Here is an 11,425-nt window from a genome sequence, read left to right on the forward strand (position 1 = left end):
TATGGCTATATATATGATATATATATACATATATATCATCAGGCACATGGGGTGTCAGGTGCAGGTAGGGCAGGAAGGTCTTGGAGGGAGGAGGTATGCTTCTGTCTCCTCTGTATCTTGGGCCCAGCAACTACCTTGAACATAACAACTCCCATGGGTTGGCAAAGTGGTGTAGGAGAGCCCATAGGCAGCCCAGTGAACGCTGATGATCTGGGTCTGAGATTGTCAGGTGGCCATATTCCAGCAGGGCGTACTGACAATAGCCCCTGACACTGGGGCACCACTAACCTATAAGCATCTGCTGAGTTTGAGCACAGCCTGTGCAAAGTTGTGTGCTGGGTGAGACGATTCATAATCTGTCTCTGCCTTCAAGAAGATGGGGAGCTGATAGACCACAAGGAGATATCAGGGAAGTATGCAAAGCAGTATTAATAAGTCACAAACACATGCTTCAGAAATCTGGATCGCTTAGAGGTCAGAAGTTGGAACCACATCATCAGTCTGAGATAGCCTGAGGACATAGCCTCATGGAAAGGAGCTGGCTTTTGGACCAGGTGCGATGGCTCACGCCTGTAATCCCAGCACTTTGGGAGGCCGAGGCGGGAGGATCATGAGGTCAAGAGATCGAGACCATCCTAGCCAACAGCGTGAAACCCCATCTCTACTCAAAATACAAAAATTGGCTGGGCACGGTGGCACACGCCTGTAGTCCTGGCTACTCGGGAGAATGAGGCAGGAAAATGGCGTGAACCCGGGTGGCAGAGCTTGTGGTGAGCCGAGATCGTGCCACTGCACTCCAGCCTGGGCGACAAAGTGAGACTCCATCTGAAAAAAAAGGAACAAAAAGAAAAGAAAAAAAAAAGAGCTGACTTTTGTAAGGCAAAGAAAGAAAAAATAAGGGGGAGAAATTCTTGGTAGGGGCAAGAAAGTAGGTGCAAGGGAGCAGAAGGTGGAAGTGGTTTGGGAGGGCATAATGAGTTGACCTGTCTGACAGAGCAGAGAAACCACCCAAGGTTAGGTTGGTGGAGGAGACCTATTTGTGACAATCCTGCCCGCCAGGGTCTGTTACCAGGGTCACAGAGAGAACCTTCAGTTTATCACTTCATATTTGTATAGAGATACCCGGAGAGGGAGTCAGAAGGGGCATGTAACTTCACTTCATGGTCATTAAGAGACTCTGAAACACATAGATCTAAAGAAATGCCCAATTAAACCCCCCATTTCGCTGGAATGTATTCTCCATTATCTCTTCCAAGTGCTCATCCAGTGCAGGGTGCAAATCCTGCCACTGAAAAGGCATTCACCCTTGAGGGAGCACGTACCCTTTTCAGACAGCTCTTTCGAAAAGCATTTCCTTACAGGGAATTGCTACCCACCACCTTGCAACTTACATCATTGCATTAGTCCTGTCCCACCAGCTACTTGGAACTATCACAGTCAACGCTTCTATGGTGACAAACAACAGATGGCTCAACCTAAACTTATTTAAGAAAAGACAATTGAAAAGTCCAATGGAAGATCAGCCTTCACGCATGACTGAATTCTGAGTGCAAGCAATGTCATCAGTACCTGGTTCTTTCCAACTCTCTGCTCTGTCTGCACTGCATTGACTTCAGTCTCAAGCTCCTGGTAGTTTCAAGATGGCTGCAAGCATTCCAGCTTTACACCCTCTCAAGTTCAAGTCTGACTAGAAAGACCTCTGCCTAGGTCCCAGCACTCCCAGCAAAAATGTCATAGAATGTCATTGTTGCTGCCAACCCTGAACCAATCACTGCAGTCAGGGAACCATGATGGATGATTGTCTCAAGCCTGGTCACATGCTTCATCCGTACCCAAAGCTTCCGAGACTGGGGAGAGGCGACCCTACATATACAGGGCTGATGCTTTGGAGCAGGGAGAATGTTTGATGGGAAGGTAAACAACCAGGGGCCATCCTGTTCCATGCTGCATGGTGGGGGTCATCCCCAACCATGCAGATTAAAGACAACCAGTGTGCCTCCCTACATTCTGGTCCAACCCCACGATCATTAACCAGTAAAAGGGAGTTATTCTGGGTGCTCCATGATAAGGCTGCCCAGTTTCCACAACTGTCAATACAGACTTGCAATTTGTTGTAAGTTTGTGTTCTCTGAAGGTGGCTTTAAACAAAGCTATGATGTCATCCTTGATGCTTGTCTTCAGCTGCCCAGTCTCTTCTTTCTCCAGTCCCTTTGGCAACCCTGTCATCTCCTCTAATGATCCCTTTTTTCCATTTACCAAAGCCTGCTGTCAAGGGAAAGCTCTAGCCTTATTCATTATATAAGCCTGGATCAGGATGTCTCCGGGGGCTCTCTTACACAGAAGGATCTATAATTTAATCCAGATCCTTCTTGAAGGGCAGATAGGCTCTGATACCTCTGAAAAGTACTGCAGATGGCATCTCCAGTGCCCCAAATCACAAAAAGCAGGAAGCAGCACCCATCCCCCTACCCCCTCCACCCACCCCACCCCACCACCTGCCACCCGCCACATTCCTTCCATGTGTTTGGAGGTAGCTGGCTCTAGCAGCTGTTCAGCTATGAGCATATGCCAAGCAGGTAGAGCCCTCCTGAAGTGTCATGTTGCTGCACCAGCAGACAAATGAGGTTACAGGGAGTCAAGAAGCAGAGCCAGGTTAGATAACGTCATCCAGCCAGAGCACCCAGGTGCCAGGCTTGGCAGCCCCTGCTGGGTCTTTTTAAGATCCCCACGGAATGTGATGAGTCCTCTGGTGACGGAACCATGGGTCAGAGCTTCAGCAGCCTCAGAAATGCTTTATCACAAGAAAGAGAATAAACATGTCAGTCCCCCTACCAAGATATGATGAACACCATAGCTGTAAAGTGCGAGACTGATCTTTGAAAAATCACTTCAATATCTAGACACTCATTGAGTGTAGCTTTCTCCAATGCCTTTGTGGCTGCACACATTTTCAAAGTGCCACTTTGGGGAAATCCCCCATATTTCATATGGAGCTTATAGGCATGCCAAGAAAATAAATTCCGTCCCTCTGTAGTTATGCTTATGTTGTTAGAGTTTTTTTTAAACCCCCAAACAGTATTGTCCAGTATGCTGACCCCAAATTGACCAGACTTTTGACTGTTTCCAAAACCCAAAGCCACCTCAGAGGGAACACAAACTTTCAACAATTTCTTATCATCTCATTTTCAGAAGTTATACTCTGTATCTGAATGCTACCTACCCAGTTGCTCTAAGAGCTGTCCTGGTAACAGGCAGCCAGCACAGCGACCCTTATCCACAGAGATGCACATATCCAAGCTTTCCTCTGTAGCTGCCTAGCATGAACTTGATGATGTAGCTGCGATCCAAGAGGGATTTCAGAAGGTTACCAACTTCAACCTGGTCCATGAATATCTTCCATAATGGTCTCAATAAATACCTGCTTGACATCTCCAGGGATGTAGAAATCACTCATGACTCATTCCATTTCCAAGGAGAGTAGAAACAGATTTTTGAGTAGAAACAGATGTTTGAGTAGAAACAGATTTGCCTCTAGCCTACATCGATGGGCCCAAATTGTACTTTGGGGACCACATAGAATAAATGTAATGTCTATTCTTCTACAATATAGCCCTTTAATTATCCTACAACTATAACAGAAGATAGGGATAGATACGCAGAGCGAGAGGGAGGAAGACAGAGTCTTCTCTTTACCAATCTAAATATTCCTTCATTTCACCTACTTTCAAGCAGCAATATTTATAAGATCTCTGAGAATATGGCACTAGACCTGATGCGGAACTGCATTAGGCCAAATTCCACATAATAAAATGTAATTTTCTGGACAGGCGTGGTGGCTCACCCCTTTACTCCCAGCACTTCGGGAGGCTGAGGCAGGCAGATCACTGGAGGTCAGGAGTTCGAGACCAGCCTGGTCAACATGGTGAAACCCTGTCTCTACTAATAACACAAAAATTAGCCAGATGTGGTGGCAGGTGCCTGAGTAGCCCAGCTACTCAGGAGGCTGAGGCAAGAGAATTGCTTGAACCAGAGGAGAAGGTTGCAGTGAGCTGAGATTGCGCCACTGCACTGCAGCCTGAATGACAGAGTAAAACTGTGTCTCAAAAAATAATAATAATAATAAAATAAAAGGTAATTTTCCTACTTCCAGGGGAAGAAGTAAAGCACAGTAAAAGTAAATTAACTGTTTCATGTCTTTTTTTGTAATAGTTTAAATTTATATTAAAGCATAAAATATTATGTCTCCAAATTCCAGAATTACTCTCTTTAAAGTTGGTTATAGGAATTATTGGTTGTCCATTCAAATTTAGATATTTGACAGCAAAGGTAAACATTTACACTTACTTTTTTTGTTGCTAATAATGCCTTTAACATAGTCATTTTCTTTTTTTTTTTTAACTATAAGTTCTAAGGTACATGTGCACAACGTGCAGGTTTGTTACATATGTATACATGTGCCATGTTGGTGTGCTGCACCCATGTTACATATGTATACATGTGCCATGTTGGTGTGCTGCACCCATTAACTCATCATTTACATTAGGTATATCTCCTAATGCTATCCCTCCCCCCTCCCCACTCCCCTGACCCCAGAACAGGCCCCGGTGTGTGATGTTCCCCTTCCTGCTTCCAAGTGTTCTCATTGTTCAGTTCCCACTTATGAGTGAGAACATGCAGTGTTTGGTTTTTTGTCCTTGTGATAGTTTGCTGAGAATGATGGTTTCCAGCTTCATCCATGTCTCTACAAAGGACATGAACTCATCATTTTTTATGGCTGCATAGTATTCCATGGTGTATATGTGCCACATTTTCTTAATCCAGTCTATCATTGATGGACATTTGGGTTGGTTCCAAGTCTTTGCTATTGTGAATAGTGCCACAATAAACATACGTGTACGTGTGTCTTTATAGCAGCATGATTTATATTCCTTTGGGTATATACCCAGTAATAGGATGGCTGGGTCAAATGGTATTTCTAGTTCTAAATCCCTGAGGAATCACCACACTGTCTTCCACAATGGTTGAACTAGTTCACAGTCCCACCAACAGTGTAAAAGTGTTCCTATTTCTCCACATCCTCTCCAGCACCTGTTGTTTCCTGACTTTTTAATGACGGCCATTCTAACTGGTGTGAGATGGTATCTCACTGTGGTTTTGATTTGCATTTCTCTGATGGCCAGTGATGATGAGCATTTTTTCATGTGACTGTTGGCTGCATAAATGTCTGCTTTTGAGAAGTGTCTGTTCATATCCTTCACCCGCTTTTTGATGGGGTTGTTTGTTTTTTTCTTGTAAATTTGTTTGAGTTCTTTGTAGATTCTGGATATTAGCCCTTCGTCAGATGAGTAGATTGCAAAAATTTTCTCCCATTCTGTAGGTTGCCTTTTCACTCTGGTGGTAGTTTCTTTTGCTGTGCAGAAGCTCTTTAGTTTAATGAGATCCCATTTGTCAATTTTGCCTTTTGTTGCCATTGCTTTTGGTGTTTTAGACATGAAGTCCTTGCCCATGCCTATGTCCTAAATGGTATTGCCTAGGTTTTCTTCTAGGGTTTTTATGGTTTTAGGTCTAACATGTAAGTCTCTAATCCATCTTGAATTAATTTTTGTATAAGATGTAAGGAAGGGATCCAGTTTCAGCTTTCTACATTTGGCTAGCCAGTTTTCCAGCACCATTTGTTAAATAGGGAATCCTTTCCCCATTTCTTGTTTTTGTCAAGTTTGTCAAAGATCAGATAGTTGTAGATGTGTGGTATTATTTCTGAGGGCTGTGTTCTCATCCATTGGTCTATACCTCTGTTTTGGTACCAGTACCATGCTGTTTTGGTTACTGTAGGCTTGTAGTACAGTTTGAAGTCAGGTAGCATGATGCCTCCAGCTTTGTTCTTTTGGCTTAGGATTGACTTGGCAATGTGGGTTCCTTTTTGGTTCCATATGAACTTTAAAGTAGTTTTTTCCAATTCTGTGAAGAAAGTCATTGGTAGCTTGATGGGGATGGCACTGAATCTGTAAACTACCTTGGGCAGTATGGCCATTTTCACGATATTGATTCTTCCTATCCATGAGCATGGAATGTTCTTCCATTTGTTTGTGTCCTCTTTTATTTCGTTGAGCAGTGGTTTGTAGTTCTCCTTGAAGAGGTCCTACAGATCCCTTGTAAGTTGGATTCCTAGGTATTTTATTCTCTTTGAGGAAATTGTGAATGGGAGTTCACTCATGATTTGGCTCTCTCTTTGTCTGTTATTGGTGTATAAGAATGCTTATGATTTTTGCACATTGATTTTGTATCCTGAGACTTTGCTGAAGTTGCTTATCAGCTTAAGGAGATTTTGGGCTGAGACGATGGGGTTTTCTAGATATACAATCATGTCATCTGCAAACAGGGACAATTTGACTTCCTCATTTCCTAATTGAATACTCTTTGTTTCTTTCTCTTGCCTGATTGCCCTGGCCAGAACTTCCAACACTATGTTGAATAGGAGTGGTGAGAGAGGGCATCCCTGTCTTGTGGCAGTTTTCAAAGGGAATGTTTCCAGTTTTTGCCCATTCAGTATGATATTGGCTGTGGGTTTGTCATAGATAGCTCTTATTATTTTGAGATATGTCCCCTTAGTACCTAATTTATTGAGAGTTTTTAGCATGAAGGGCTGTTGAATTTTGTCAAAGGCCTTTTGTGCATCTATTGAGATAATCATGTGATTTTTGTCTTTGGTTCTGTTTATATGCTGGATTACATTTATTGATTTGCGTATGTTGGACCAGCCTTGCATCCCAGGGATGAAGCCCACTTGATCATGGTGGCTAAGCTTTTTGATGTGCTGCTGGATTCAGTTTGCCAGTATTTTATTGAGGATTTTTGCATCGACGTTCATCAGGGATATTGGTCTAAAATTCTCTTTTTTTGTTGTGTCTCTGCCAGGCTTTGGTATCAGGATGATGCTGGCCTTATAAAATGAGTTAGAGAGGATTCCCTCTTTTTCTATTGATTGGAATAGTTTCAGAAGGAATGGTACCAGCTCCTCCTTGTACCTCTGGTAGAATTCGGCTGTGAATCCGTCTGGTCCTGAACTTTTTTGGGTTGGTAAGCTGTTAATTATTGCCTCAATTTCAGAGTCTGTTATTGGTCTATTCAGAGATTCAACTTCTTCCTGGTTTAGTCTTTGGAGAGTGTATATGTCCAGGAATTTATCCATTTCTTCTAGATTTTCTAGTTTATTTGCGTAGAGGTGTTTATAGTATTCTCTGATGGTAGTTTGTATTTCTGTGGGATCAGTGGTGATATCCCCTTTATCACTTTTATTGCATCTGTTTGATTCTTCTCTCTTTTCTTCTTTATTAGTCTTGCTAGCAGTCTATCAATTTTGTTGATCTTTTCAAAAAACCAGCTCCTGGACTCATTGATTTTTTTGAAGGGTTTTTTTGTGTCTCTATCTCCTTCAGTTCCGCTCTGATCTTAGTTATTTCTTGCCTTCTGCTAGCTTTTGAATGTGTTTGCTCTTGCTTCTCTAGCTCTTTTAATTGTGATGTTAGGGTGTCAATTTTAGATCTTTCCTGCTTTCTCTTGTGGGCATTTAGTGCTATAAATTTCCCTCTACACCCTGCTTTGAATGTGTCCCAGAGAGTCTGGTATGTTGTGTCTTTGTTCTCGTTGGTTTCAAAGAACATCTTTATTTCTGCCTTCGTTTCGTTATGTACCCAGTAGTCATTCAGGAGCAGGTTGTTCAGTTTCCATGTAGTTGAGCGGTTTTGAGTGAGTTTCTTAATCCTGAGTTCTAGTTTGGTTGCACTGTGGTCTGAGAGACAGTTTGTTATAATTTCTGTTCTTTTACATTTGCTGAGGAGTGCTTTACTTCCAACTATGTGGTCAATTTTGGAATAGGTGTGGTGTGGTGCTGAGAAGAATGTATATTCTGTTGATTTGGGGTGGAGAGTTCTGTAGATGTCTATTAGGTCCGCTTGGTGCAGAGCTGAATTCAATTCCTGGATATCCTTGTTAACTTTCTGTCTCGTTGATCTGTCTAATGTTGACAGTGGGGAGTTAAAGTCTCCCATTATTATTGTGTGGGAGTCTAAGTCTCTTTGTAGGTCTCTAAGGACTTGCTTTATGAATCTGGGTACTCCTGTATTGGGTGCATATATATTTAGGATAGTTAGCTCTTCTTGTTGAATTGATCCGTTTACCATTAGGTAATGGCTTTCTTTTGTCTCTTTTGATCTTTGTTGGTTTAAAGTCTGTTTTATCAGAGACTAGGATTGTAACCCCTGCCTTTTTTTGTTTTCCATTTGCTTGGTAGATCTTCCTCCATCCCTTTATTTTGAGCCTATGTGTGTCTCTGCATGTGAGATGGTTTCCTGAATACAGCACACTGATGTGTCTTGACTCTTTATCCAATTTGCCAGTCTGTGTCTTTTAATTGGAGCATTTAGCCCATTTACATTTAAGGTTAATATTCTTATGTATGAATTTGATCCTGTCATTATGAGGTTAGCTGGTTATTTTGCTCACTAGTTGATGCGGTTTCTTCCTAGCATCGATAGTCTTTACAATTTGGCATGCTTTTGCAGTGGCTTGTACTGGTTGTTCCTTTCCATGTTTAGGGCTTCCTTCAGGAGCTCTTGTAGGACAGGCCTGGTGGTGACAAAAATCTCTCAACATTTGCTTGTCTGTAAAGGATTTTATTTCTCCTTCACTTATGAAGCTTAGTTTGGCTGGATATGAAATTCTAGGTTGAAAATTCTTTTCTTTAAGAATGTTGAATATTGGCCCCCACTCTCTTCTGACTTGTAGAGTTTCTGCTGAGAGATCAGCTGTTAGTCTGATGGGCTTCCCTTTGTGGGTAACCCGACCTTTCTCTCTGGCTGCCCTTAACATTTTTTCCTTCATTTCAACTTTGGTGAATCTGACAGTTATGTGTCTTGGAGTTGCTCTTCTCGAGGAGTATCTTTGTGGCATTCTCTGTATTTCCTGAATTTGAATGTTGGCCTGCCTTGCTAGGTTGGGGAAGTTCTCCTAGATAATATCCTGCAGAGTGTTTTCCAACTTGGCTCCATTCTCCCTGCCACTTTCAGGTACACCAATCAGGCATAGATTTGGCCTTTTCACATAGTCCCATATTTCTTGGAGGCTTTGTTCATTTCTTTTTATTCTTTTTTCTCTAAACTTCTCTTCTCACTTCATTCCATTCATTTGACCTTCCATCACTGATACCCTTTCTTCCAGTTGATCGAATCGGCTACTGAAGCTTATGCATTCATCACGTAGTTCTCGTGCCATGGTTTTCAGCTCCATCAGGTCCTTTAAGGACTTCTCTGCATTGGTTATTCTAGTTAGCCATTCGTCTAATCTTTTTTCAAGGTTTTTAACTTCTTTGCGATGGGTTCGAACTTCCTCCTTTAGCTCGGAGAAGTTTGATCATCTGAAGCCTTCTTCTCTCAACTAGTCAAAGTCATTCTCTGTCCAGCTTTGTTCCATTGCTGGTGAGGAGCTGCGTTCCTCTGGAGGAGGAGAAGTTCTCTGGTTTTTAGAATTTTCAGTTTTTCTGTTCTGTTTTTTCCTCATCTTTGTGGTTTTATCTACCTTTGGTCTTTGATGATGGTGACGTACAGATGAGGTTTTGGCGTGGGTGTCCTTTCTGTTTGTTAGTTTTCCTTGTAACAGTCAGGACCCTCAGCTGTAGGTCTGTTGGAGTTTGCTGGAGGTCCACTCCAGACCCTGTTTGCCTGGGTATCAGCAGTGGAGGCAGCAGAACAGCGAATATTGCTGAACAGCACATGTTGCTGTGTGATCATTCCTCTGGAGGTTTCATCTCAGAGGGGTACCCGGCCATGTGAGGTGTCAGTCTGCCCCTACTGGGGGGTACCTCCCAGATAGGCTACTCAGGGGTCAGGGACCCACTTGAGGAGGCAGTCTGTCCATTCTCAGATCTCAAACTCTGTGATGGGAGAACCACTACTCTCTTCCAAGCTGTCAGACAGGGACATTTAAGTCTGCAGAGGTTTCTGTTGTCTTTTGTTCAGCTCTGCCCTGCCCCCAGAGGTGGAGTCTACAGAGGCAAGCAGGCCTCCTTGAGCTGCTGTGGGCTCCACCCAGTTCGAGTTTCCTGGCCACTTTGTTTACCTACTCAAGCCTCAGCAATGGCAGGCGCCCCTCTGCCAGCCTCGCTGCCTCCTTGCAGTTCGATCTCAGACTGCTGTGCTAGCAATGAGTGAGGCTCCATGTGAGTGGGACCCTCTGAGCCAGGCGCAGGATATAATCTCCTGGAGTGCCATTTGCTAAGACCACTGGAAAAGTGCAGTATTAGGGTGGGAGTGACCAGATTTTCCAGGTGCCGTCTGTCACAGCTTTGCTTGGCTATGAAAGGGAATTCCCTGACCCCTTGTGCTTCCCAGGTGAGGCAATGCCTTGCCTTCCTTCAGCTCATGCTCGGTGCGCTGCACCCACTGTCCTGCACCCACTGTCCAACAAGCCCCAGTGAGATGAACCCAGTAGCTCAGTTGGAAATGCAGAAATCACCCGTCTTCTGCGTCGCTCACGCTGGGAGCTGTAGACTGGAGCTGTTCCTATTCGGCCATCTTTGAACTGCCCCCATTTCATGTCTTTAGAGTAGGTGTCATTCTGTCAAAGGAGAACACGTATGAATTAATAACCTCTTCGGGGAAAACATGGTACTTCATTTTTTTTTTTTTTTTTTTTTGAGACAGAGTCTGGCTGTCACCTAGGCTAGAGTGCAGTGGTGTGATCTCGGCTCACTGCAAGGTCCACCTCCCAGGTTCACACCTTTCTCCTGCTCAGCCTCCCAAGTAGCTGGAACTCCAGGCACCTGCCACCACACCAGCTAATTTTTTGTATTTTTGGTAGAGATGGGGTTTCACCGTGTTAGCCAGGATGGTCTCGATCTCCTACTCTCATGATCCACCCGCCTTGGCCTCCCAAAGTGCTGGGATTACAGGCATGAGCCACCGCGCCTGGCTGGTACTTCATTTCTTAGAAAAGTTTAAGTGAGGAACTATGTGTATTATTTTCAAATTCATCATGTGAAAAGTCAGAGTATCATTTCCCTTACTTCATCCAGAAAGAATCGTGTGAGAGCTTCCAATAGGATTCTCATTGCCATAGATCAGCAGTCCCTAACCTTTTTGGCACCAGGGACCGGTTTCGTAGACAATTTTTCCCTGGACTGGGGTGGTGGGGATGGTTTCAGGGTAATTCAGGTGTATTAAATTTATTGTCCACTTTATTTCTATTATTATTATATTGTAATATATAATGACATAATTATACAACTCACCATAATGTAGAATATGTGGGATCCCTGAGCCTGTTTTCCAGCAAGTAGACAGTCTCACCTGGGGGTGATGGGAGACAGTGACAGATCACCAGGCAGTAGATTCTCATAAGGAGCATGCAACCTAGATTCCTCCCATGTGCA

The sequence above is a fragment of the Nomascus leucogenys genome, chromosome 3 (genome assembly GCF_006542625.1).
Source record: "Nomascus leucogenys isolate Asia chromosome 3, Asia_NLE_v1, whole genome shotgun sequence".
Taxonomy (NCBI): Eukaryota; Metazoa; Chordata; class Mammalia; order Primates; family Hylobatidae; genus Nomascus; species Nomascus leucogenys.